Raw genomic sequence first — 27,639 nt, 5'->3', positions numbered from 1 at the left:
TCTCTTTTTCTTAAATTGATTTTTAGGAGGAAGGGGTGGGGGGAGACGGACTTGTTGTTCCACTTATTTATGCATTCATTGGTGGACTCTGCCATGTGCCCTGACTGGGTATCCAACCGCAACCCTTCGCCTATCCGGACAATGCTCCCACGAACTGAGTAGCCTGACCACGACTGGCTTGCGTTTCTGAACAGCTAAGGAATTTGTGTCGTGGCCCTGGCCAGTGTTGCACAGCTGGGGCTCAGTGCTGCAAGTGGCTTGGAAATGGGGTGACACGGTGGTTCTCAGTAGCTTCTCACCGGTTTGAGCTTTTCCGGGAAAGGCAAGGAAAAGGACGTGACTACTGTAGTAAAGCAGTCAGCTGGAACACGGACGCTCCGCGGCAAGAGCCGCCAAAAGGGGGCGACAAACTGACGTCATAGAGGGTCGGCGGGCCAGATTCCGAGACTCTGTAAGGACGCGAGGTGACCCTCCTCAGCCACCATCCGTCCAGCTTCTGAGGGTTCTGTTGTCATGAACACCGCGACGCAGTGTTCGGAGGAAAGGTTTCGCGATTTGTCTCCAGCGGGTCAGTGTCAGGTTCCGGGCGTGTTCCTGGGAGATTTTTTGTTTTTGTTCCGGAACTGGCAGAAGTCGGTGTTGGGCATCCTCGCGGCGGGGAGGCGGGTCCCATGTTGAGGGTTCCCCGTGGAGGTGGAGTTCCTGGGGTTTCTTGTTGGGACGAATACTTGGCAAGTCTTTGTTGGACAGTCGCGTTTGGGGTGTCCGTGTTTATGGCTGAATTCAAGCCTCATGTTAGAGATGGGGTTTCTGGTCCTCTTGTGTCCCTGTTGACTGTACAGTACTTAGAAAATTTGTTTTCAGGTTCATTCCGACCCAAGTAAAGGCACCGCCACCCTCCTAAATACTCCTTCAGAAATTACGTTAAAAATTATTTTTTAAAAATTTAAAAATATATTGATTGATATTACAGAGAGAGGAAGGGAGAGAGAGGCAGAGAAACATTGATCTGTGCTGTAGGTGCCTTGACCGGGGATCGAACATGCAACCTTTGCTTATGGTAGGACGCTCCAACCGAGCTATCTGGCCAGGACCTTGTTAAAATTTAGTGTATTTAATTTTTCATGTTGGGATCAGTCCTGTAGGTACCGATACAAATTTAACACATGTTTAATCTAACATCTTATCATCATTTCCATGTTACAGACTTTTTTGGAAGTTTTCTTTTTGAAACTTTATGTTTCAGAAAGTAAGTGCTCTAATTTTGGTAGAGCTGAGGACAGTGAGATACAAAACTTTCAGGCAGTTGATGGACTTCCTTTAACCCAAGTTACTTGTTTCTTTGACCAGCTGTGGTGGTTTTCCCTGTGTGTCTTGGATATAATTATTCCTAAATAGTTTTTTTTGTTGTTGTAATTGTAAATGGTGTCTTTTATTCCCTGTATGACCTCACTCCCTCTTTTTTGCTTTTTCTAATTTTATGTAATGCACAGGAGCAAAACACATATTTTGTTACCTCATTCTAATCCTATTATTACTGACAGCTTTTAAGTTGATTCCTTTATGTTTTCTAGTTGAGTATTTTTGTCCTCTGCAAATCATTTTGGCCAGGTGGCAAGTGGATGGACTGTGGTGTAAGAAGCTGGATCTGCTTCTGACTTGGGTAGGTTAATCTCTGAGTCAAGGTTCTTCATTTTTTAATAAAAAAAGCAAACACACAAAAATCTGTCATAATTCCTACCTCATAGAGTTGTTATGAAAATCAAATGAGGTCCTGGCCAGTTGGCTCAGTGGTAGAGTGTATGCTGGCACATGGATGTCCTGATATGATTCCGGATCAGGGTACACAGGAGAAGTGCCCATCCGCATCTCCTCCCCCCCCATACCCCCTCCCTCTCCCACATCCATGGCTCAATTAGTTCCAGGAGTAGGCTGGGGCGGAGAGGTTGGTTCTGTGGCCTTTACCTCAGTGAGGCACTAAAAAAACCCAAAAATGGCTCGGTTGCTGAGCAATGGAGCCATGCTCCAGATGGGCAGAGCATTGCCCTCTAGTGGGCTTGCTGGGTGGATCCCTTTCTGGGCACATGCAGGAGTCTATTTGTCTCTGCCTCCCCTCCTCTCACTAAAAAAAAAAAAAAAAAATGAACATATGTTCTTAAGTACAAAGTATAGTGTCTAGCACAAAGTATAGTCTGAATAATGGTAACTGCAGTTTATCAAGTTTTTATTACTCTTTCTTAAAGGCTTCAACCCCCCCTCCCATGCTTTGTTGAGATATAATTGACATATAACATTCTGTAAGTTTAAGGGGTTGTGTTTGTTTGATACACTTATATATTGCAAAATGATGACCATCATAGTGTTAGTTAACACCTGTATTATGTCACATAATTACCATTTTTTTGTAATGAGAATATTTAAGATCTACTCTCTTAGCACCTTTCTATTATATAATACAGTAATATTAACTATAATCACCATGCTATCCATTAGATTCTCAAAGTTGGGTTTTTTTCCTCTTTTTAAAGATTTTATTGCCTGGTCTGACCAGGCAGTGGCAGAGTGTATTTCCGATGGCTTTAGGCTACCCCTGTGTTATGGTCGTTCGACCCCCGCCGGTGTCGCGACCCACAGGTTGAGAACCGCTGGTATAGAGCATAGGCCTGGGATGCTGAGGACCCAGATTTGAAACCCTGAGGTTGCAGGCTTGCGTGTGGGCTCACCAGCGAGAGCGCAGGTCGTGGTCTTGAGCGTGGGATCATAGACATGACCCAATGGTTGCTGGCTTGAGCCCAAGGTTGCTGGCTTGAGCAAGGGGTCACTGGTTGGGATGGAGCCCCCTGGTCAAGGCACATATGAGAAAGCAATTAATGAACAACTAAGGAGCCACAACAAAGAATTGATGCTCCTCATCTCTCCCTTCCTGTCTGTCTGTCCCTAACTGTCTCTTGCTAAAAAGAAAGAAAGAAAGAAAAAAAAATACTTTATTGATTTTAAAGAGAGGGGGGAGAGAGAGAGAAGGGGGCAGGAGCTGGAAGCATCAACTTGTAGTAGTTGCTTCCTGTATGTGCCTTGACCAGCAAGCCCAGGTTCTGAACTGGTGACCTCAGCATTCTAAGTCGCTGCTTTATGCACTGTACCACTAAAGGTCAGGCGTTTTGTCAAAGGTGTTTTACCTTTAAAATTATTTTCATTTAGCCTGACCAGGTGGTGGTGCAGTGGATAGAGTGTCAGACTGGGATGCGGAGGACCCAGGTTCAAGACCCTGAGGTCGCCAGCTTGAGCGTGGGCTCATCTGGTTTGAGCAAAAGCTCACCAGCTTGGACCCAAGGTCGTTGGCTTGAGCAAGGGGTTACTTGGTCTGCTGTAGACCCACGGTCAAGGCACATATGAGAAAGCAATCAATGAACAACTAAAGTGCCATAACGAAAAACTGATGATTGATGCTTCTCATCTCTCTGCGTTCCTGTCTGTCTGTCCCTATCTATCCCTCTCTCTGACTCTCACTCTCTGTAAAAAATAAATAAATTTATTTTCATTTATAATTTCTATGTTTAAATTTTTTCTGACTTATGTTGCTAGATTCGCAATATATTTATATACTTGTTCATAATTATTTCTGCTTTTAATGTGGGGCTAGATTCTGTTTGCAGTAGTATATTTAATATTTTTGCATTGAGAAATGAAAAGATGTCTTGAGTTTGTTTCAAAATAATCTAGTGGTGAAGGGGGTTGAGTGGTGGTGTAGATAAAACAAAATTGGGTTTGAGTTGGTAATTATTGAAGTCAATATGTACAGTTTGATTATACTGTTCTTTCTTCATTTTTTTTATACATGAGGTTTAATTATACTGTTCGTTTTTCCTTTGCTTAAACTATTTCATAATAAAACATTAAAAATTTTTGTTTCAGCACATGTAAGTGAAACTGACCTGTACTCTATTTTAAAAGTTTTTTCAAATATAACATTAAAAATAAAAAATAAAATATTATAGCACAGTAGATACCCCTACCTCATTGTAATCTTGCCCTTCCTCTCCAGAGGCAGTTATTATCCTAAAAACATCATATTAAATTTGCCTGATTGCTAACTTTATATAAATGGAACCATACAATCATGTTCTTTTGTGTCTGGCTTCTTTTGCTCAATATTTTGTGGTGAAAATCACCTAAGGTGTTGCATATAGCAGTAGTTAATTTCTTTTCATTGCTTGTAATATTCCATTGTGTGATTATAGCTCTGTTTATCCATTTTGCTATTAATGGACATTTGTGTTGAGGACTGTAAAGTAAACAGGGTATTTTGCAGTTTGGATGTCTAGGAGACAGAGGTGTTGGGCCCAACCCCCCACCTCACCTGCCTAATTAACAAAGGGCTGTGCTTCAGTGCTAGTCCTGCCCACCCATGTTCCTCGGAAGAGACTGGAAGCATGTTTCTTCTTGGTGTAAAGTTAGATTGTCTGGTATGGTGGGGGTTGTCTTTGAGTTGCCTTGGAAACTTAATTGAATTGCTAATGGCCCACGTTGCCCAGGAATAAAGACGGATGTCTTTCTGGGGGTGGCCATGTTTTGGCGACAGAACAGTAGTGACTGTTGCCAGGCTATAACGTCCTCCTGAATCCAGCCTGTATGTATATATATTTTAAGTCTCTGTCTATCTTTAATTCAATTTCGTACCTTTTCCTGCTCAGGACCCTGGAATATACTTGTCGCGGCTGGCCTGCAGCACATTTGGATTGTTACTTACTCATATCTATTATGACTAATGCTATGTGACCATTTTTGTACATACATTTTGGAGCATGAAAATTCTGTTTGGTATATACTTAGTGGAATTTCTGATGTATGGGTATGCTGTATACAAGGAGAAATTTCAAATGCCCCAAACCAGTCATAATGGTTTTGCTTTTAAAAAAAATATTTTATTTATTTATTTTAGAGAGAGGAGAGAGAGAGAGAGAAAGGCAGGGGAGAGGAGTGGGAAGCATCAACTCATTTCTCATGTGCCTTGACTCAGCAAGCTTAGGGTTTTGAACCGGAGATCTCAGCATTCCAGGTCAGTGCTCTATCCACTAATGAGAGATTCTTAACATACTTCTCTCAGTAACAGAACAAAGAGACAGTCCTGAAGGCTATAGATTAACTAGGGTCAGCAAACTTTTTCTGTATAAGGGCAGATAGTAGGTATTTTAGGCTCTGCTGTCCAGATGGTCTGGATGCACCTACTCAACTCTTCTATGGTAATTGGGAAGTAGCCACAGATTACATGAACAAATGGGTGTTGTTGGGGACTGAAAAGCCAACAGGGTTTTTGCAGTTTAGATTTTTGGGGGACAGAGGTGCAGGGAACTGGCTGTAAGCTGACAGTCTGCCCATCCCCCCCACCTCACTTGCCTGATTAGGTTGCAAAAGGCTGTTAAGCTGTAGTGCTGGATTGTTTATACTCATTCTACCCCTCCTGTCCCCTGGAAAAACTGGAGGCAAGTTTCTTCTATCCTTCGTTTTTCTTTTTCTGTTTTTTTTTTTTTTTAATTTTATTCATTTTAGAGAAAGGAAGAGAGAAAGAGAGAAGGGGGAGGAGCAGGAAGCATCAACTCTCATATGTGCCTTGACTGGGCAAGCCCAGGGCTTTGAACCGGCGACCTCAATGTTCCAGGTTGATGCTTTACCCACTGCACCACCACAGGTCAGGCCTAACCTTTGTTTTGTGTAAAGTTAAGGTGGTATGTCTGGTGGGAGTTTTCTGCACTTGGTAAAAATTCTTAGGTTGGCTTGGAAACGTGATCAGAGAGCTCATTGATTTGCCAATGGCCCACTTTGCCTTATAAATAAAGCAAGATGCGGTTTTTGAGTGCGCTCTGTTTTTGCCAGCAGCTTTGCAGAGCGCTCCAGAACCCATTCTTTTATTCTTTAAGCATATTTTCTTAATTTCGTGCCATTCCCACTCAGGAACTGGAATTATTAGCTGTGCTGGTTCGTGGCAAGTGGCGCCTGAACAGGGACCTGAGAAAGGGAAAACTAAACTAAAGGCAGGTGACGGAACTCCCCAAGGGCATGCAGTAAGTAATACTTTTTTTTTTTATTATTTTATTTTATTTATTCATTTTTAGAGAGGAGAGAGACAGAGAGAGAGAAGGGGGGAGGAGCTGGAAGCATCAACTCCCATATGTGCCTTGACCAGGCAAGCCCAGGGTTTTGAACCGGCGACCTCAGCATTTCCAGGTTGACGCTTTATCCACTGCGCCACCACAGGTCAGGCCAAAGTAATACTTTTGAGTCAAGTTTGGGGGAGAGTATAATTGGAAGTAATAAATTATAGGACAAAAGTCCTGAGGGACCTTTTTCTTTTTGTACAGATGTTTTTATTTGAGGAGAAGCTGTTGTTTGATCAGAGTGAGGTAGAAACAAAGATATATATGAGAAGACTTTGCAGTCTGAGGATGACTCGGGAGATGATAATATTGTGGCTGTGGCCGTTTTAACCTTTGGGCCTCTGCAGCCCTCTGCTCTTTATTATGCTTATCAGGTTGCTCCCAGGGTCTTTATCTCAGACCTATGGAGATTCCTGCTCCAACAAGCTTTAGATTAGGCTCGAGATATAGGGGATTATATCAGAATATGTGCTGATATTGGCCTTCATACATGCAATGTCTGGCTATTGCCACAGCGCTTAAAGCAAAACAAATGAAAGAAGGAAGGTTGAGGAAGTACTTCTTCCCATGGATCTTGTTTTCTTTTTTATTTTTTTGGATCTTGTTTTCAATGTGGGGGTTTAAAACGTTTTGCTAGAAATTGCCCTGCTCCCCCCCCCCCCCAGATATCAGGCTTGGCCTCTCCCACAAGGGCAGCCAGCACCTAAAGCTCCAGACCTCTGCCCACTCTGTGGGAGAGGGAAATATTGGGTGAATGAGTGTAAGTCTAAGTATACTGCCAAAGGGCAGGCTAATTTGGTTGAGCTAATGCATCTGTTATTCAGGAAAATGGACAACAGAGCCTTTCCCGCCCCCATCAACTAAGTTTGCCGCTCAGCTAAAATTGAGGTAGAGAAATCTCAGCATAATCAATCTGAACTGCCAGTTGCAGCAGCTATTGGAATTTGAGAATGAATAGAAGACTCAGATGTTAGGAAAGCTACAGCTTTTCCTGTTATTATCTAATTTTCTTTAAAGTTTTAGCTACAATCCTCTGAACTATCATTTTGTTTCTTTCCTATTCTTTGCCGGGAAATTTGGGGGGGAACTGAGGTGGATCTGGCTATACAGAGTTTTCATGTGGCCACCTGAGATTTTTCTCGAGAAAGTTTTGATTAGTATGACCGTCGTTTTGGCCCCCTCAAAAAATGCCCTGATTAAAATCAGGCAGGCATCTTCTAACCTGGTTGTGCTCTGAAATCCCAGATTTCTCTCTGGTTTGTCTGATTCTTGTGTTTAATCTTTGTTTAATGTTGTCTAAAATGTGTCTTTTTAAGGCCTGAATTAAGTTCTTGTGTGCAAAAATTGGAAATGCCAGCTCTAATATTGAAAAAATAAAGTGATTTCATCCCTACGGTGGGTCAAATAAGTTTGCAAATATGATGTATATATGTTTGCTCGCTTATAGTTTGCATTGGGTATGAGTGACAGGCTATAAGCAGGCAGGGTTTTTATAGCCCAAGGCTCAGTTTTAAGACTAAGCCTTTCCCACCCTTTTAGTTCTAAGATCTTCTCAACACTAGCTTTTTCCCCACACCCTTGATTGTTGCATGATGTGGGGTGGTGCAACAATTGCATGATGTGGGGTGGTGTTATGAGGAATCCCATTTATGCCTCAGGTAAGTGGCTTTGTATCAGAGACTTCCTTATTTGTATACTGGCTTAAAGGTTTTGATTTTCTACACTATAAAATGAGACAGACCAGGGACTTTCTCTCTCAGTTCCTGAAACTATCATTGCAAGGAGAAGCAGCCAAGATGGCAGAGTGCTGAAGGAGAAGTCAGTTTGTGCAAAGTTTGTGCAGAGAGAAGGAGATGGGAAACAGATGTGAATAAGGCTGGTAACCTTTGATTCTAGGAAACTTGGATGAGTCAGTGGATTTGGGAGCCCTGAATGGAAAGGGAAGTGTTTTCCCACTGTGTGTATTTCTTGCTTGCTGGGTGCGAGCTAGGATTAAACATAATGGCCCACCAGTTCTTGGCTCTGTTGTTTTATTACCATCTGTCCAAATCAAATGCGAGCCTGATGGTGGCCGTGGTTACTGGCCATACACCTACATTTTTTTAAAAATTGGAACTTGTAAGGAGCTCTCATTTAAATTTAAGATGGAATATGGATCCTAAAGACTTGCTAATTTGGTTGAGCTAATGCATCTGTTATTTTTAAGCAACACTGGTTGTTGGGTTTTTTTTCTCTTGACTAGAAAAGTGTAAATTTTGCCTGACCTGTGGTGGCGCAGTGGATAAAGTATCGACCTGGAAACACTGAGGTCACTAGTTCGAAATCCTGGGCTTGCCTGGTCAAGGCACATATGGGAGTTGATGCTTCCTGCTCCTTCCCCCTTCTCTCTCTCTCTCTCTCTTTCTCTCTCTCCCCTCCCCCTCTCCTCTATGAAATGAATAAATAAAAAATTTTTTTTAAAGTGTAAATTTTTTTTTACAATGGGAAGATAACAAAAGTCATACTGGATTTTTCCAGCCTTAATGTGCTCTCTAAATTGCCTATTAATTAATGGATTAGAAATGTTTTGAAAAATATAGGAGTGTTACATGGAAAAGCATTAACTATATTTTGTCAAACTTTTGGAATTAACATAAGGACAGGTAGTTCTTACAATCCTCAGGGTCAAGGCATTATAAAGCGTGCGCAGCAAATGCTTAAAGGTCAATTATAAAAAATAAAAAAGGGGGGCCCTGGCCGGTTGGCTCAGCGGTAGAGTGTCGGCCTGGCATGCGGGGGACCCGGGTTCGATTCCCGGCCAGGGCACATAGGAGAAGCGCCCATTTGCTTCTCCACCCCCCCTCCTTCCTCTCTGTCTCTCTTCCCCTCCGTCTCTCTCTTCCCCTCCCACAGCCAAGGCTCCATTGGAGCGGGGATGGCCCGGGCGCTGGGGATGGCTCCTTGGCCTCTGCCCCAGGCGCTAGAGTGGCTCTGGTCGCGGCAGAGCGACGCTCCGGAGGGGCAGAGCATCGCCCCCTGGTGGGCAGAGCGTCGCCCCTGGTGGGCGTGCCGGGTGGATCCCGGTCGGGCGCACGCGGGAGTCTGTCTGACTGTCTCTCCCCGTTTCCAGCTTCAGAAAGAAAAAAATAATAATAAAAAAAAAATAAAAAAGGGGGAGTCATATCCTGGAACACCTGCAAATCTTCTTTATCATGCTTTTTACTTAAAAATTTTTTTGAATGCTGATGTACAGGGGCATTCAGCAGCTGAAAGACTCTGGAAACCTACAAAGAAAGCCTTCCCTGAAATGCGATGAAAGGACCTGCTCACAGGAATCTGCAAAAGCCAGATCCTGTTGCCCTATGGGGCCGAGGATATGTGTGCGTTTTTCCTAGGTCTGCTGAGGCTCCTCAGGGGGTTCCTGAATGTTTGGTAAAATAGCATGAGCCAGGATGAGACACTCACTTATGCTGTCATCCCTTTCTCTGTCAAACCTGTTCCATCTATCAAATCCTCTTAGCACATGCCAAACCTCTTCTCCTGCAAATTCGTACCCTCCTTCATTTGATCCAGCTGATAACGCTGTCCTGTCTTTTTCCAATCAGCTCCAGATATGAAAAAAAGTTTATATAGAAAGAGGAGGGCCCTCAAACCCCTCAGCAAAATCTTCTGAGCATGGCTATTAAGGTCTATAGTGACCAATAGGAACAGGAAAAGGCAGACAGGGCCCAAAGAGATCAGGCAAAATACCAGCTCTTGGCATATGTCCTTAAAGGCTCCAATACCTCTAAGGCAGGGGTCAGGAACCTTTTTGGCTGAGAGAGCCATGAACGCCACATATTTTAAAATGTAATTCCGTGAGAGCCATACAATATGTTTAACACTAAATACAAGTAAATGTGTGCATTTTATGTAAGACCAACACTTTTAAAGTACAATAAGTCTCTGAATTCTTTTTAATAATGTTGTTATGCTGTTGCTAACCAATGATGAATAAAGTACTTCTTACCATTAATGTGACTTCTGGTGCTGCATGGTTTTGCTGATGGCTTTGTAGTCTGGTTGATACATGGTGAGGTTAAGCTTCATGCAGGCGTTGAGACTTCCAACCATTAAATGTGATCATAGGTTGGTCTTAACATTCTTTAGATGTGAGAAAGACTGCTCACATACATACGTAGAGCCAAACATTGTCAGTATAGCAATACTCACACGCTGCAGTATGTGGTGTGTGACGGGAAGCGCGTTCCAAGTTTTGACAATCAGCTGGTCTGCAGGTTGAAGTTTTTTCATTTCTCCCCACTTGTGTTTGCTCGCCAACTCTGCTTGCTGTTGTGCAAGTGTTTCCAAATCTTCATTCAGTGACTTGAACTTATTCACCCACATGTCTGAGGCATTCAGGTCAGCAGTTTGTAGCTCAAAATCTCTGACGGAGACACCGGGGATGTAACTCAGGTCAGCGCTGTCCACTACACACTTGTGTGGATGGGTAATGAACTTAAAAAGACGAGTGCGCTCACGAAATTCTCCAAAGCGCACTTTGAATGACTGCAGGAGATTAGATGTGAAGCCCGCTAGCTGCTAGAGATCAAGATGTTGAGCAGGGTCACTTGCTGTGCATGCCTCTTTAAACTCTCCCAGTTTTTCAAAATGTAGTAAATGACCTGTTTCAATGTCAGTGATGAAGAGTTCCAGCTTGTTTTCAAATGCAAACACTCTTTGTTGAAGGGATAAGACTGTATTTCCAACGCCTTGCATTTTCACATTGAGCTGGTTCAGATGTTCAGTCACGTCCATGAGATAGTAGAACTTTAGGAGCCACTCAGTGTTAGCTAACTCAGGAAGCTTGACATTTTTCATTTCAAGAAAAGTCCAGATTTCACTCAGACAAGCTGTGAAACAGCTGAGCACCTTCCCTCTTGACAACCAACGCACATTGCTGTGCAGAAGCAGACCGGGATAATTATTCCCGACTTCATCCAGCAGTGTTTTAAACTGGTGATCATTTAAAGCTTGGGCAACAATAAAGTTGACCACCCGAATGACCAGCGGCATTACCTCACTAAGCTGCTCACCACACATCTGAGCACAAAGCGCCTCCTGATGTAGGATGCAGTGAAAACTTAGGATGGGTCTCTTTTCATGTTCATGAAGAAGTGCTACGAATCCTCTGTTTTTCTCCACCATGCACGGAGCACCATCAGTACACTCCAAAATAAGTTTATCCATTGATATTTTTCTTTAGCGAACTCAGTGAAAGACTTGAATAAATCCTCCCCTTTTCTTGTCTCTTTCATAGGCAAAACAGCAAGACTTTTCTCATGTAGTGTGTCACCAACAGCATACCTTGCAATCACATTGAACTGGGATAAATGGCTTACATCTGTTGACTCATCCAAAGTGAGAGGAAAGAATGGTGCTGCATTTATGTCTTTCACTTGTGTTGCCTCAGTTTGATTTGCCATCATGATGGTATGATCGTGAACAGTTCTTGCCAACAGAGGCATATCTTTTATTTGTTCAATTATCTTGTCTTTCTCTGAAAAGTCATCAAAAAGTTCATTGGCAACATCAAACATGAATGTTTTGGCATACTTCCCATCTGTGAATGGCTTTCTGTTTCTCACAATTGCTAAAGCACTAGCAAAGCTAGCCGAATTCCAGTCACCTTGTTGGGTCCAAACATGGAGTTGCTGCTGACTAGCTTGCACTCTGCACAGTAGCTCTTGACATACTTTCTTACTGCAGTCCACCGCTGGATATTTTGAGGCAAATGTAGTATGGCATGTGTCGAAGTGCCACTTTATATTTGACCGTTTCATTGATGCAATTTTATCATTGCATATTAGACACACTGCAGAACCTGCTCTCTCCACAAAGGCGAATTCCTCTGTCCATTCCTGCTGAAAAGTACGATACTCATCTTTTTTTCTTTTAGCTATCTTCTTCGTCAAAAGGGTTTATGCAATTAGCTAGCTGACTACTTGATTAAAAGCAGGGAAGTTTACTTCCTGACCTCACAATGACTCGTGTACATTACACATTATCCAATAAAAATTTGGTGTTGTCCTGGAGGACAGCTGTGATTGGCTCCAGCCATCTGCAACCATGAACATGAGCGGTAGGAAATGAATGGATTGTAATACATGAGAATGTTTTATATTTTTAATGTTATTATTATTTTTATTAAAGATTTGTCTGCGAGCCAGATGCAGCCATCAAAAGAACCACATGTGACTCATGAGCCATAGGTTCCCGACCCCTTCTCTAAGGGGCCTCATAAGACTCCACCAAGGCCCTGCTTCAAGATTGGAAAGGAAAGGCATTGAGCTAAAGCCTGCTTGGCTTCTTGGCCCCTGCCAGGGCCATGCCCTTGCTGTGGGAAAAAGGGACACTGGAAGGTAGCCTTCCCCCTCACTCCTCCAAGGGAGGTTCAGTCTCTTCCAACCCTACCCAGCCATCTCTGACCTAACCTTGCCCAGCCTGCTGGGACTTGCCACTTAAGCTGAAGGTGCGTAGGGTCATCGGCCCCATCTCATGTCACTGTGGATGAGTCTAGGGCAGGGGTCCCCAAACTACGCATGTGGCCCCCTGAGACCATTTATCTGGCCCCTGCCGCACTTCTGGAAGGGGCACCTCTTCCATTGGTGGTCAGTGAGAGGAGCACATTGACCATCTCATTAGCCAAAAGCAGGCTCATAGTTCCCATTGAAATACTGGTCAGTTTGTTGATTTAATTTACTTGTTCTTTATTTTAAATATTGTATTTGTTCCCATTTTGTTTTTTTTTACTTTAAAAAAGATATATGCAGTGTGCATAGGGATTTGTTCATAGTTTTTTTTTTATAGTCTGGCCCTCCAACGGTCTGAGGGACAGTGAACTGGCCCCCTGTGTAAAAAGTTTGGGGACCCCTGGTCTAGAGTAATCATCCAAGTAGCAGGTAAACCGATCTTATTTCTTATAGACATGGCGCCACTTACTCTGCCTTGCCTGAATATTTGGGTTCTGCTCATTCTTCGAAGATCTCTGTTGTGGATGTTGATGGTCTTATTTTCCTCCCCTTTTGCCATGGATCCACTGCCTTGTTTAATAAATAGTGTCTCCTCTACACACTCTTTTCTCCTCCTGCCTCAATGCCCCATGCCTATTTTAGGCTGGGATCTACATTCCAAATTCAGAGCCTCTCTCTCTCTCTCTCTCTCTCTTTCTCTCTTTTTTTGCCCACTTCTGTTACTGATTTCCCTTTACCATCTAGCATAGTGTATCCCAAGGTTCTCCTCACCACCCCACAGCTGCAAAACTCCAGGGAACAGCCCCCTGGTTTCATCTCTCCAGGTCAAAAAGAACAGATGCTCCGTCTCCCTACATGCTGCAGATGGCCTTGCAGATTACCTGAATCATTGCCAGAAATCCAGCATTGACATTAAGCTTGAGACAAAAGCTTGATGTGCTAGAAGCAGTGGTCATTGGGACTTGGACGCTAGCTGCAGAGTGTGGAAATGTGACAGTTCTAGTGCCGTACAGACTTTTCCTGAATGTGTGTGACTCCTGCTCCTTGGGACAGTTCTCAGACTGAAGTGGGGTTGGGTTGCATTTGCAAATAATGTGGAGTGGTGATGGTGTCAACATGAATTTGGTTAAATTACATTAACATACTAAGGACATTCAAAACTGCAAAGATTTTAGAACCCTGCTGTTTTGCTAAGAATTTGCTTGATAATCTAAAAGGCTTTAATCCCTTCATTGTATTAAGACACTTGTTTTGGTATCTGTTAATATTGGCTATTTTAATTTTGTGTTATTTTATATTTTTCCAGTCTGCCTCCAAATCAGAACATGGGAAATCAGATGAGTATGAATCAAAGCACACAAATTGACATTAACAAATAGAAAAGGGGGTATGGTGGGGACCAAAAAGCCAACAGTGTTTTTGCAGTTTAGATTTTTGGGGGACAGAGGTGTGGGGAACTGGCTGTAAATCTGCCCAACCACCTACCTCACTTGTTATGTTAAGTTACTGAAGGCTGTTAAGCTATGGTGCTGGATTGTTTATACTCATCCTACCCCCCAGGTTCCTCAGAAAGACTGGAGGCAAGTTTCTTTTATCCTGTTTTGTGTAAAGTTAAGATGTTATGTGTGGTAGTTTCCTGCACTTGGTAAAATATTGGATTGCCTTGGAAATAATGATCAGAGATCTCATTGATTTGCTAATGGCCGACTTTGCCCTATAAATAAAGCAAGAAACAGGTGTGGAGCACGCTCTGTTCTTGCCATCAGCAATTGCAGAGCCCTCCTGATCCCATCCTTTATTTCTTTAAGCCTATTTTCTTAATTCCATGCCGTTCCCACTCAGGACCTGGAATTACTAGCTGCGCTAGTTCGCGGCACTCTCTCTCTCTCTTCTTTTCTTTCTAAAATAAAAATTAAAAAAGCAACATTTAGTAAAAGTACAGACTTTAGAGCCAGGAATAGCTTTTTTCAATTCTTAAGTCTGCCTCCTACAAGATGAGGGGCGGGATGGGGGGGACCTGACAGCATGTCTCAGCTTCCCAACCTACACTTGACCTTAGCCAAAAGACTGACAAGTGATTTCAGCTTCCCTACCTAAAAGCCAGGAGTAGGAACATAGTGTCACTAACTAGATAAAGTGATTGAATATTAAAGAAGGTGACATTATCAGCACATAACAAGGTTCTAGCAAATGGTAGTCATGATGGTCTCTTCTGCGTGATTCTAGCCAGGACTTTGCAGCAAGGTAGACACGAAGCTAGCAGTGACTGTCATCAAATTCACCCTGACTGGATGTGACTGTTGACTTCCCAATTCCATCTTATGTTGTTGTGGAGTTTTTGTGGAATGGATCGGGATTATTCTTTTGTGTCTCTGTGAGAGAATGTGTGTTTGAGAGACACAGAGAAACAGAGAGAGAGAAGCACAGAGACAGACTGTATCTAGATCACACCCACATTTAGCAGTATACCAGTGAATTATTTCCAAGGTATTTATATCTGAATAATGAGATAGTGCATACCCTCAGTGACATCAGACCTCACCTGCCATTTACTAGAGTTGAGTGACCTTGAAAAATTTAAAAATGCTCTTTGGCCTGACCAGGCTGTGGTACAGGGGATAGAGCATCGGCTTGGGATGCTGAAGACCCAGGTTCAAAACCCTGAGGTCACTGGCTTGAGCGCAGGCTCATCCAGCTTGAGCATGGGATTATAGACATGACCCCATGGTTGCTGGCTTGAGCCCAAAGGTCGCTGGCTTGAAATCCAAGGTTGCTGGCTTGCACCCAAGGTCGCTGGCTTGAGCAAGGGGTCACTGGCTTGGCTGGAGCCCCATGGTCAAGGCACGTATGAGAAAGCTACCAATGAACAACTAAGGTGCCTCAGCGAAGAACTGATGCTTCTCATCTCTCTTCCTTCCTGCTTGCCTGGTCCCTCTCTGTCCCTCTTTCTGTCTCTGTAAAAAAAAAAAAAAATTAAAAAAAGGAAAGCAATCAGTGAGCAACTAAAGTGCTGCAACTACTAGTTGATGCTTCTCATCTCTCTCTCTTCCTGTCTCTCTGTCTCTTGCTGAAAAAAAAAAGCTCTCTGACACTTTCTCTATCCATTAAAATAGAGTGAGAATATTCTTTTCTTCTTTTTCACAGAGACAGAGAGAGGGATAGACAGGAACAGACAGACAGGAACTGAGAGAGATGAGAAGCATTAATCATCAGTGTTTCGTTGTAATACTTTAGTTGTTCATTGATTGCTCTCTCATATGTGCCTTGACTGTGGGCCTTCAGCAGACCGAGTAACCCCTTGCTCAAACCAGCGACCTTGGGTCCAAGCTGGTGAGCTTTTGCTCAAATCAGATGTGCCCGCGCTCAAGCTGGTGACCTCAGGGTCTCGAACCTGGGTCCTCCGCATCCCAGTCCAACGCTCTATCCACTGTGCCACCGCCTGGTCAGGCAGGTGAGAATATTCTTTGACATGACCATTCAGTGTTAACTTACATGAAGGTCCTGCATCTAGCCCTAGGTCCACACATACAGAAGGTCATCAATTAATTGTATTGGGTATTTTCTCTGAACGGACTCTTATTGGGAAATGGGTACAGAGACAAAGAATTGGTAGATATGTTCTAATTTCACCCTTTCTCTCTGGATATCTATTTTCCTAATCACTTTTATCTTTAATATCTCTTATTATGATCCCCTCCTTATGTGAATAGATTCTTCCAAGTACATTCTCTCTCTCTTTTTTTTAATTAAATGAGAGCAGGGTAGGGAGACACAGACTCCCTCATGTACCTCCGACTAGCATATACCTGGCAAGTCCCCTAAAGGCAATGCTCTGACTATCTGAGGGTTTGCTCCATTGCTTGACAATCAAGGTACTTTTAGAACCTGAGACAAGGCTCACTGGAGCCATCCTCAGCGCCAGAGGCCAAACTGACTCAAATCAACGGAGCCATGACCATGGAAGGGGGAGAGAGAGACACACACACACAGAAGAGGAGGGGGTGGGGTGGAGAAGCAGATAGTCACTTCTCCTGTGTGCCCTGATTGGGAATTGAACCCAGGGCATCCATATACTGGGCTGACGCTCTACCATTGAATCAACCAGCCAGGGCCTCTCTTCCTTTTTTTTCTGTCATTAAAGTGAATCCACTTGGAGGGATTATTTCCAGTACTCTTGAAGCCAGAGGATTTCTATTATCCTTTTTTTTTTTTACAGAGACAGAGAGAGAGAGGGATAGACAGGGACAGACAGAAAGGGAGAGAGATGAGAAGTATCAATCATTAGTTTCTTTTTTTTTTTTTTTTTTTTTTTCATTTTTCTGAAGCTGGAAACGGGGAGAGACAGTCAGACAGACTCCTGCATGCGCCCGACCGGGATCCACCCGGCACGCCCACCATGGGGCAACGCTCTGCCCACCAGGGGGCGATGCTCTGCCCATCCTGGGCGTCGCCATATTGTGACCAGAGCCACTCTAGCGCCTGAGGCAGAGGCCACAGAGCCATCCCCAGCGCCCGGGCCATCTTTGCTCCAATGGAGCCTTGGCTGCGGGAGGGGAAGAGAGAGACAGAGAGGAAAGCGCGGCGGAGGGGTGGAGAAGCAAATGGGCGCTTCTCCTGTATGCCCTGGCCGGGAATCGAACCCGGGTCCTCCGCACGCTAGGCCGACGCTCTACTGCTGAGCCAACCGGCCAGGGCAATCATTAGTTTCTTGTTGCGCATTGCGACACCTTAGTTGTTCATTGATTGCTTTCTCATACATACCTTGACCGCAGTAACCCCTTGCTTGAGCCAGCGACCTTGGGTCCAAGCTGGTGAGCTTTTGCTCAAACCAGATGAGCCTGCACTCAAGCTGGCGACCTCGGGGTCTCGAACCTGGGTCCTTCGCATCCCAGTCCAATGCTCTATCCACTGTGCCGCCGCCTGGTCAGGCGAAGCCAGAGGATTTCTAAAACATCACTGCCCTGGCTCCAATTTTCAAGTCTAATTGTGCCAAACTCCCCAGTCCTCGACCTGTTCTTCACAATACCATTTAAAAAACATTTTCACATTTATTTCTGACTAATTCTTGTCTCTATGACACCTGCAGTAGTCAAGTGTTTTTCCCTCTTTTCCCTGCTGTTAGTGTAAAATTTTTTTCATAAGAAGAAACTTATGCAGCTTCTATTGCAAATATTTTAGTCTATGGCAAAACAAAGTGGATTAGACAAGATCTTTAGAATGTGGACTTCAGGAGTCAAAGCCTACATCTGTTAATAATTGTGTAACTTTGGGCAGGACCCTTGAACTCTCTGGTTTTCGTATCACCGGCCAAATGGGAATAATAATTACTGTATTTATAATAGTTTGTTGGGTTATCAGGGGGTTCAATGAATCAATATATTTAACACCATGAGACTGGTCCCCGGTGCAGGGCTGAACCTCAGTAAATTTTCACTGTTTCTATCTTTATTTTGCTGGTCTCACAAAACACAGGTTATAGTCCACATTTCCTGGTGAGCACAGGTTAAACTGCACGCTTCAGCATGAGCCTGGAGCCTGCTCCAGGAATTGGGTGGATGTAATGTAGCATACTACCACGTCACCTCTCCAGAAGGAAACACTAATTCACCCAGCCCTGATTTGATTCATGACCCAATTGTTATTTTTTCTCATGTTCTAGAGTCTCTGACCCTGGCAGGACCCTCAGTGCTATGGAAAAGGAAGGCGGTCATGTTGAGTAAGGTCAGTGTGAGAGGTTTCTTTCACAGGAGCTCAGTAATGCTGTCTTTAGGTTTCACATCTCTTTTTGTGTGTGTGTGTGTGTGAGAGAGAAAGAGAGAGAGAGAGAGAGAGAGAGACAGATAGGGACAGACAGACAGAAGGGAGATAGATGAGAAACATCAATTCTTTGTTGGGGCTCCTTAGTTGTTCATTGTTTGCTTTCTCATATGTGCCTTGATGGGGGGCTACAGCAGACCGAGTGACCCCTTGCTCAAGCCAGAGACCATGGGGTCATGTCTATGATCCTGTGCTCAAACCCACAACCCTGCGCTCAAGCTGGTGAGCCTGCGCTCAAGCCAGCCACCTTGGGGTTTTGAACCTGGGTCCTCTGAGTCCCAGTCCGACGCTTCATCCACTGTGCCACCCCGATTAAGTGGGTCTCACAACTCTTTCAAGAGCCAACATCATTTCTCTACAGAAAACTCTCCTTGTGACCGACAAGCAAATGGGTGTTGTTACAATTTGTGCTGAAGGAGGAAAACGAGAGGGAACACATAAATAGATCACAAAATGCAGAGGTATGGGAGGTAAACTGATTTGCAGGTGGATCTAACTAGTCCCAGTCTCTAACCAGATCTCTCATTTCTAGTCTTCAGGCTGAGCTGCTTTCTTTACTTTTTATTTATTTATTTTTATTTTTTATATTTTTACAGGGACAGAGAGAGAATCAGAGAGAGGGATAGACAGGGACAGACAGACAGGAACCAAGAGAGATGAGAAGCATCAATCATCAATTTTTCGTTGCAACACCTTAGTTGTTCATTGATTGCTTTCTCATATGTGCCTTGACCGGGGGCCTTCAGCAGACCGAGTAACTCCTTGCTGGAGCCAGCGACCTTGGGTCCAAGCTGGTGAGCTTTCTGCTCGAGCCAGATGAGCCCGCGCTCAAGCTGGCAACCTCCGGGTCTCGAACGTGGGTCCTTCTGCATCCCAGTCCGACGCTCTATCCACTGCGCCACCGTCTGCTCAGGAGCTTTCTTTACTTTTGGGGGCACAATCTCCCTGTCATGTGGAGTCTCTCATGATATTCCAACAATAGTATCATTATATATTGATGTAATATTTTATTCTTATATACGATTTTCTTTGTTCCCTGATATAATATATTCACATTAAAATAGAAAAAGCAGCCCTGGCTGGATACCTTGGTTGGTTAAGCATCGTCCTGAAGTACAGTGGTTGCCCGTTCAATCCCCAGTCAAGGCACATACAGGAGCAGATTGATTTCCTGTCTCTCTGTCTCCCTCCCTTCTTCTCCCTCTAAAGCAATAAAATAAACATTAAAAAAACAGACAAAGCAAAATCTTGGAGGCATTTGCTACTTATTAACTTTTTAAAAAACATTTTGGCCCTGGCTGGTTTACTCAGTGGATAGAGCATCAGCACGACATAAGGACATCCTGGGTTTGATCCCAGATCAGGGCACGAGAAGCAACCATCTGCTCTCTTCACCTCCCTCTCTCCCTTCTCTCTCTGTCACCCTCTCACTTAATGGAATGAGTTTATGCTTCTCTCTTTCTCTCTCTTCCTTCGCCCTCCCTCTTCCCCTTCTCCCCTTCTCTCCCTCTTCCCCTCTCAGCCAGTGGCTCGACTGGTCTGAGCATCAGCCTCAGGTGTTGAGGATAGCATGGTTGATTTGAGCATCAACCCCAGATAGGGTTGCTGGGTGGATCCTGGTTGGGGCTCATGCAGGATTCTGCCTCACTATCTCCCTTCCTCTCACTTAAAAAACAAACAAACAAAACATTCTTGTTTGTTGGTAAAGATGGTATTAAGTTCATCTCCAGGGTTATTTTAAGCCGAGAGAGAGAGAAAAGGAGGAAGAGAGGGAAAGAGAAAGATGGAAAGAGCATGTGCATCTACATTAAACCTAGAAAATATCAATATAAATATTCAAAGTCATATATCTTGTATTCTATGGGGCCACATGTAACTGGTGCCACAGAAATGTGATTGACAGCCACATGGGGTTGGGGGTGCATTGAGAAAGCTGCAGATGAAATTCAATCAGTTATCATCATGACAAAAATATTTGCTGACCATGCCCTGTGGGCAAGCTACTCTGCTGAGTGTGGGGTAGGTAAAGCCAACAAAACAAAAATCTCTTCTGCTAATACCAAATTTGAGTTCAAGGAGTGAAACACAAATAATTAACTACATTTATTTTTGTTTTTCTTTCATCTTTTTTTTTTTTTTTTTTTTTTTTATGAAATCTTAAATAAATAGCAGAAAAAGTTCCTGGTGGGTTACCTCAGTTGGTTAGAGCATCCTTCCAATACACCAAGGTTGCAGGTTTGATCTCCAGTCAGGACACACATCAAAATCAACCAAATGAATGCATGAAAAAGTGGAACATCAAACTGATGTTTCTCTCCCCCCTTTCTTCTGTCTCTTAAATAAATAAATAAATAAATAAAGTAAAAAGACTTGAAGGAAAGCTAAAGAATTTTTCCTCCTAGAGAAAATAATTGTTAGTACCTAATTTAAATGAAGTGTTTGAGATGGCTTCTCAGAATGTCATTAGCTAAGACCAAAGTAACTAAGTAATAATCTGGTACACAGATGGTGGAAAATTCTGCAGTAAGAAGAAGAGGATATCTAACAAGATGTCCTGAAAGTAAGAACAAGCTTCAAACTCACGTTATCTAAAGCAGTGGTCCCCAACCCCCCAGGCCGTGGACCGGTACCAATCCGTGGGCCATTTGGTACCAGTCTGCAGAGAAAGAATAAATAACTTACATTATTTACGTTTTATTTATATTTAAGTCTGAACGATGTTTTATTTTTTTAAAATGACCAGATTCCCTCTGTTACATCCGTCTAAGACTCACTCTTGACGCTTGTCTCGGTCACGTGATACATTTATCTGTCCCACCCTAAAGGCCAGTCCGTGAAAATATTTTCTGACATTAAACCGGTCCATGGCCCAAAAAAGATTTGGGACCACTGTCCTAGAGGACAGCTGTGGAACTGGAGTGTATTGGGTGAGGTGAGCAGCAGTCGGTGATGAAGTGTGGATGGTAGGACTTTGTGAAGACTTGTCTTTTTATCCTGTATACAATAGGGGACCATTAAAACCTTCTGTTTTTCATAAGATTGTTCCTAAAACTTATAACTGTTGTTGTGAGTCGGGGGTGCAGAGAGAGAGATCAGCAGATGAAATCATCATGGACTAACAAAGGACCACCGCTCGCTCAGGCAAATGGCCCCGAGTTCGCGCTGTGTCCTATTTTTATTCACAAGATTTCAAAGAGCTTGTTTACTGAGAAATTGGCATAGCATCAAACATAACTTTTACTTAAAGATACATGGAATACATCTGCATGATAGTTTAATAACAATATAATATGAAAAGGCATTAATTGTTCTTGCTTCTATGGTTCCCACAACATTCCTCTCTTTATCTCAAGGGATAACCTTGAAAGGAACAGAAATCTTATGAGAATGTTTTACTGAGAAAAAAGCCCAGCAACTGCCTTCAGTCACATAGACCTGTTTCAGTGACCCGCCTTCAAGTCACAAAACAATTTTCTTGGCAAAACATTCTTTACTTGTTGGCTGTGTTCCCATCCAAGGCCATGCAATGGGTTATTCCTCTACATATAACTTTTGGTTGGTTTTGTAAACAGGGTTTTCTTTTCCTGTTTTTCTAATTGTATATTTTAACATTATTATGTATATGAGTTTTATATATTAATTTTATAGCTTGCCACCTTCCTAAATTGTGTGTGTGTGTGTGTGTGTGACAAAGACAGAGAGAGAGAGAGAGAAAGAGAGAGAGAGAGAGAGAGATGGGGACAAACAGGAAAGAACAGAGATGAGAAGCATCAATTTTTCATTGCAGGTCCTTAGTCTCCTTAGTTCATTGACTGCTTTCTCACATGTGCCTTGACCAGAGGGCTACAGCAGAGCGAGTGACCCCTTGCTCAAGACAGCGAACTTTGGGTTCAAGCTAGCGACCATGAGGTCATGTCTATGATCCCACACTCAAGCCAGCGACCTCAGGGTTTTGAACCTGGGTCCTCTGTATTCCAGGCCAGCACTCTATCCAGTGCACCACTGCCTGGTCAGGCTATTTTTTCTTCTTTTTAAATGTGTATGCTATTTGCTTTTTATATTATAATGGCTCATACTTATAGGACAGTATTAATTATTAATTGAAGTAATGGCCCCCTTACTTTGTTCCTGTAATATTTTCTCTTTAGCAAAGTGCTAGTATATAAATACATAATCATACTAAGAAAGTATCCATAAACTTATATATATTTTTTAATTTATTTAGAAAATTAAATTTAAGAGGGTGACATTGATCAATAAGATACCTAGGTTTCAGGTGAACATTTCTACAGCATTTGAACTGTTGATTATGTTGTATAGTCATCATAAACTTCTATATCCTTGAGTGTTTTATTTCTATTTATTGATTTTAGAGAGAGGAAGGGGAAGAAGGAGAGGGGGAGAAAGAGAGAGAGGAACATGGATCTGTTGTTCCACTTATTTATGAATTCATGGGTTGCTCCTTGTATGTGCCCTGACTGGGGATCGAACCTGCAACCTTGGCATGTCAGGATGATGTTCTAACCAACTGAGCTACCTGGCCAGGATGTCCTGGAGTGGTTTTAAAAAAGTATATTGTTGATTTTTCTCAAAGGCTTCTTTATCAATGGAGATAATCACATGAATTTTATTTCTAGATATATCAAGTGAATTTTACACCAAGATATATATGGTGGCCTGACCTGTGGTGGTGCAGTGGATAGAGCGTCGACCTGGAATGCTGAGGTCGCCGGTTTGAAACCCTGGGCTTGCCTGGTCAAGGCACATATGGGAGTTGATGCTTCCAGCTCCTCCCCCCTACTCTCTCTCTCTCCTCTCTAAAATGAATAAATAAAATCTTTTTAAAAATAGATTTATATGGTGAATTTTCTTAATAAAATTTCTCTTTTTGTGTTCCTCGTATATGTCTCACAAGGCCATGTATATTATTTTTCTAATGCTATGTTTCCAGTATGATTTTATCCTTGGTCCATGTTTTATGCAGAATGTCCCAATAGATACAGAGCCCTACTTAGATCTGGCGTCCTGATTCGAATTCCCCACACAGTGGGACACTCCTGCTTATCAGCAGGGCTGGCAGTTCGAGACTACTCTTGAGGCGGCTGTGAGGATTCTACTAATCAGTGCTGACACCAGGTGCCACCAGAGGAAAGACACGACCCATGACAGACACACAAGTTAGTTGCAAGAATCACACAGGCAATTTATTACTCACAAATCCTTTTGGCATGCCTGGGTACAGTTTAAGGGGGCCCCATCGGCATGCTCCTCTCGGCTGTCTTTGGTCAGAGCTCAGAGTGGCGTGGAGACAGTCCACATCAATGTTGGAGTCTGGGCGACGACTACAGCAGGAGGGGCCCTTAGTATTAGTACCTATTCTGGCCTACGCCTTCTCACAGGTGTCAGTCTATAGGATTATCGCCTCAAACCACCTTTTGGGGAGTTCCTAGCAGGGAGCCCTTTTTATGTTAATATACCAAAATGTCACATCAAGCCACCTTTAAGGTGTTCCTAGGGAAGCTTCTTGTTTGTTAACCTAGTTATGACATCAAACCACTTTTTATCTCTATATAATTTCACACACACACTAACTGGGCTCTGCGAAAGGCAGTCAGCCTCATATCTGTACACACTAAATTCCTATCCAGTCGGCATTGCCTTATTTACTTTCCTTAATTGCTTCTAATATTATATCCTAATTATTTCTACATATCTTCCATATTTTTCTATATTTCTATATATTTAATTACTGTAACAGGGAAGAAGGCTTTAAATTTCTAAACATAAGCAGCACACCTAATCCTGTATTTATTGAAAGGTAGAAACCGCGGAGCCACATGAACACGAGGCCAAAATGTATGCCTGGGTGCGAGCGGGCTGAGGTAGTCTAAGCCACATCAGCCCTGAGCTGAGAAAAGGCACTTTCTTTTCTAGTGAAAGGTGGGGAACGGAGAGTTCATCAGAAATGGGTTTTTGGTTAACTCCCTAGCTTTTAGTTCCTGCCCAGCAGGTCTCTTTAACTGTGTTAATGGGCCCTAGCTTTCAGTTCCTGCCCAGCAGGTCTCTTTAACTGTGTTAATGGGCCCGTCTTCAAATGATTGATGAACAGATTTCTCCCGCAGAGTTCAGTGACCTGCCAGCGGTCAAGCTGCTTTCTAGCTATAGAATGGGAGTGAATTGCCTCCACTTACCTAACTCATTATTTATGTTAAAACAATCCTGTATTTATTACTGATGACTAACACACACCTTTTGTGAGAACACAAAGGATATTGGCGTGACTGCACGCCCGAGATGCATGGCTGTCTCTGGGAAGAGAACAGTAAGACTAGAAATGAGAGGTAGGCGACACAGATGAATGTTCTCTCTATATTTCGTTGTATTATTTTATTCCTTGTGGTATACATACTAATCTCATAATTCAGAACAATTTCGTAACTTTTTATTATTTTATTGACTTTAGAGAGGAAGGGGGAGAGAGAGAGGAAGCGAGACATATACATCGATTTGTTGTTTCATTTACTGATGCATTCATTGGTTGATGCTATCTGGAATCCTGCAATTTATGGCATATCTGCAGGAAACCAACCAACTGAGCTACCTGGTCAGGCCAGGTTCTCAACCATTTTGTCCCGTCCTCACTGTCTCTCATCACGAAGCAACAGAGCGCTTTCCTCCTACCACCTCTGTTCTCCATCCAATTCCAGTCTCTTAATCCCCGTTTTTCAAACGTGTTGCCGGCATCTTCCCTCGAAACATTCATCAATTCTCCCTACCAAGCGGAGCTTTATTGTACGGACCCAAACGTTTGCAATATGGCCGCGCCTTCTTTTGCGTCTTCTAAAGCGCTACCAGACAACATGGGCGCGGCCATTTTCTGCTACGACCTGGCCTGGGATTGGTTTAGCGGTCCAGGTCGAAAAGACCTTGACCGAGAGCGCTGAAATACTACTAAGCATGTGCGCCGAGGTTGACTGCCGCTGTGGAAGTAGAAAAACTCAAGGAGAGAAATCTTGAAAAAAAACAACAACCAAGGATCGTTAGAACTTGCCACTTTCCAGCCCGGTGGGCGAAATCCGGTCGCCTAGATTGGCCATCTCTCTCTCCGTACGCCGCTCAATCCGACATGGCGGCGCACGATCGAACGTGGCCGCTCTCGACATAGCGTCACGGAAATGGCTGGGCCATATTGCCTAGCGGTCATTCCAACGGGACCCAGAGTCCACGCTGCAGGGAAAGCGCTCGCTGCCACAGTGCCAACGAGTTTGTGTAAGAGCCAGAGACGCGGACCAGCCACACCAGAGCGGAAGCGGAAGTGACGTAGGAGCTTGGCTTCCTTGGGGGAGGTAACAGTTCTCATGGAGGAGGTTCCCTTTGATTTCTGCGAGCGTCTATAAGAATCCCGGGCCCTGGGAATTCCGTGACTCGAGACGCGGTTTGTGGTGGGTATTCGTGGGGGTTAGGGTGTTGCTTCAGGCGGCTTCGTCGTTCTTGGGGGCCGTTGTGGGTGGGTTGAGGAAGAAACGAGAGTTTATCCCTGTTGACAGTGACAGATCAGCTGCGGGTCGGGAACCGGGAGAGGGGCGTAAGAAGAGTCACTGACCGAGGGGCTCGTCGGGTATGGTCGGTGAGGGTAGGGACTGGGGGTGAGTCATCTGGAATTTTCTGGTCCGAGTTGGAGCAGCCGAGGGGCCGAGGTCCTCGTGAAAATAGGTTTTCTGGGGAACTCTGAATGGATGCGGCCGCTAAGTGCGGGGTGGGGAGTGTGAGGTTGCCGAGGGAGGGTTGCACGAATCCCGACGAGTTTCCTAAGAAATATCTATGCATCTGTGAGCAGATAGGGTGAGTCCAAAATTGCGTTAGCCCCAGGGGCTGGGCATTTATTATTATTTTTTGTTCAATGAAAGGAGGGCAGGCAGAGACAGACTCCAGCATGCGCCCCCACCGGGATCCACTCCAGGGGGCGATGCTCTGCCCATCTGGGTCGTTGCTCTTTGCTCAGCAACCAAGCTATATTTAGCACCTGAGGCTGAGGCCATGGAGCCCTCCTCAGTGCCAGAGGGCAATTTGCTGGAATCATTGGAGCCATGGCTGCAGGATCAGAAGAGTGAGTGAGTGATAGAGAGAAAGAAGCGAGAGAGGGAGGGGTGGAGAAGCAGATGGGTTCCTCTGCTGTGTGCCCTGATCGGGAATAGAACACGGGACATCCACACGCCGGCAGACGCTTTATCACTGAGCCAACCGGTCCTAGGGCCGGGTATGGGGATTTAAGCTTTTATAGGGTTAGTGAGCAAGGTTTAGGTTAGTTTTGGGGTGGGATGAAGGGATATGCTGAATGTGGAGGTTGGGTGAGGGGATCACTTCCTGAGGAATTTGTCCCGGTGGGAGGTTGGGTGAGGTGATGCGGGCTATAAGTCAGGTTTGCTCAGGTGGGGAGTTACAGGAACTTCCCTGGCGCCAGATTACTTCAAATTTAACCTGAGGTTTTTGGTAAAGGGTCCTGGCCCTGAACCTGACAGGGAGCAGTTTGGGTATCCTTGGGAGAGGTTGGTGGGGTGGAACGTAAGGTAGACAGACATTGGGGTGTGCAGCGAACATTAGGATATTGTTTCCTAAAGTTTAATAATGGAAAATTTCTAATGTACTGAAAAGTAAAAAGAAAAGCTAAATGATCATCTTTGTACCTGCTATGTAGATCCATAAATTGTTAAAATTGTGCCTTAAATACTTGGAGTATTTGTGTCAGCCGGTGTACACATGTATTTTTATACATTTGAAAGCCCTGTTGTAGCCTACTGTGGCAATTCTGCCACTTGTTTGTGTGACTTTGGGTAAAGTACTAAGTTCTTTCTTTTTTTTTTTTAACTTAGAAATTAAATTTAATGGGATGACATTGATTAATAAGAGTACATAGGTTTCAGGTAAACATTTCTACAGCATTTGAACTCTTGAATACCAGGTTCTTTAAATCACGCTTTCCCCTTTAAAGAAATGATACGTGCCTCACAGGTTCGCAGGAGCCCTACCTGCATGACCTCCGCTAACCTCCCCATTTCAAAGTAACATCACAATTGAGAGTTAATGCTTCAACATGCCAATTTCGGGTGCACAAAAGTGAGTCTGTAAGAGTAGGTACTTGACAAAAAGTAGCTGTTACTCAGATATATTCCTTCCTAGTG

The 27,639-nt window shown here is 43.7% G+C and overlaps 1 protein-coding gene and 1 long non-coding RNA gene across 2 annotated transcripts in view; both read left to right on the top strand.

The window, feature by feature from the left end:
* Nucleotides 1-27,639, top strand: part of LOC136399210 (zinc finger protein 615-like) — a 54,480-nt gene that overhangs the window by 15,407 nt on the left and 11,434 nt on the right.
* Nucleotides 207-23,263, top strand: LOC136399212 (uncharacterized). The gene is made up of 3 exons (XR_010750117.1): nucleotides 207-568; nucleotides 18,303-18,364; nucleotides 23,098-23,263. It is a non-coding gene; the product is annotated as an uncharacterized lncRNA (long non-coding RNA).

This window comes from Saccopteryx leptura, chromosome 3 (genome assembly GCF_036850995.1).
Source record: "Saccopteryx leptura isolate mSacLep1 chromosome 3, mSacLep1_pri_phased_curated, whole genome shotgun sequence".
NCBI classification, from domain to species: Eukaryota; Metazoa; Chordata; class Mammalia; order Chiroptera; family Emballonuridae; genus Saccopteryx; species Saccopteryx leptura.
This window is presented reverse-complemented; position numbering and strand designations above follow the sequence as displayed.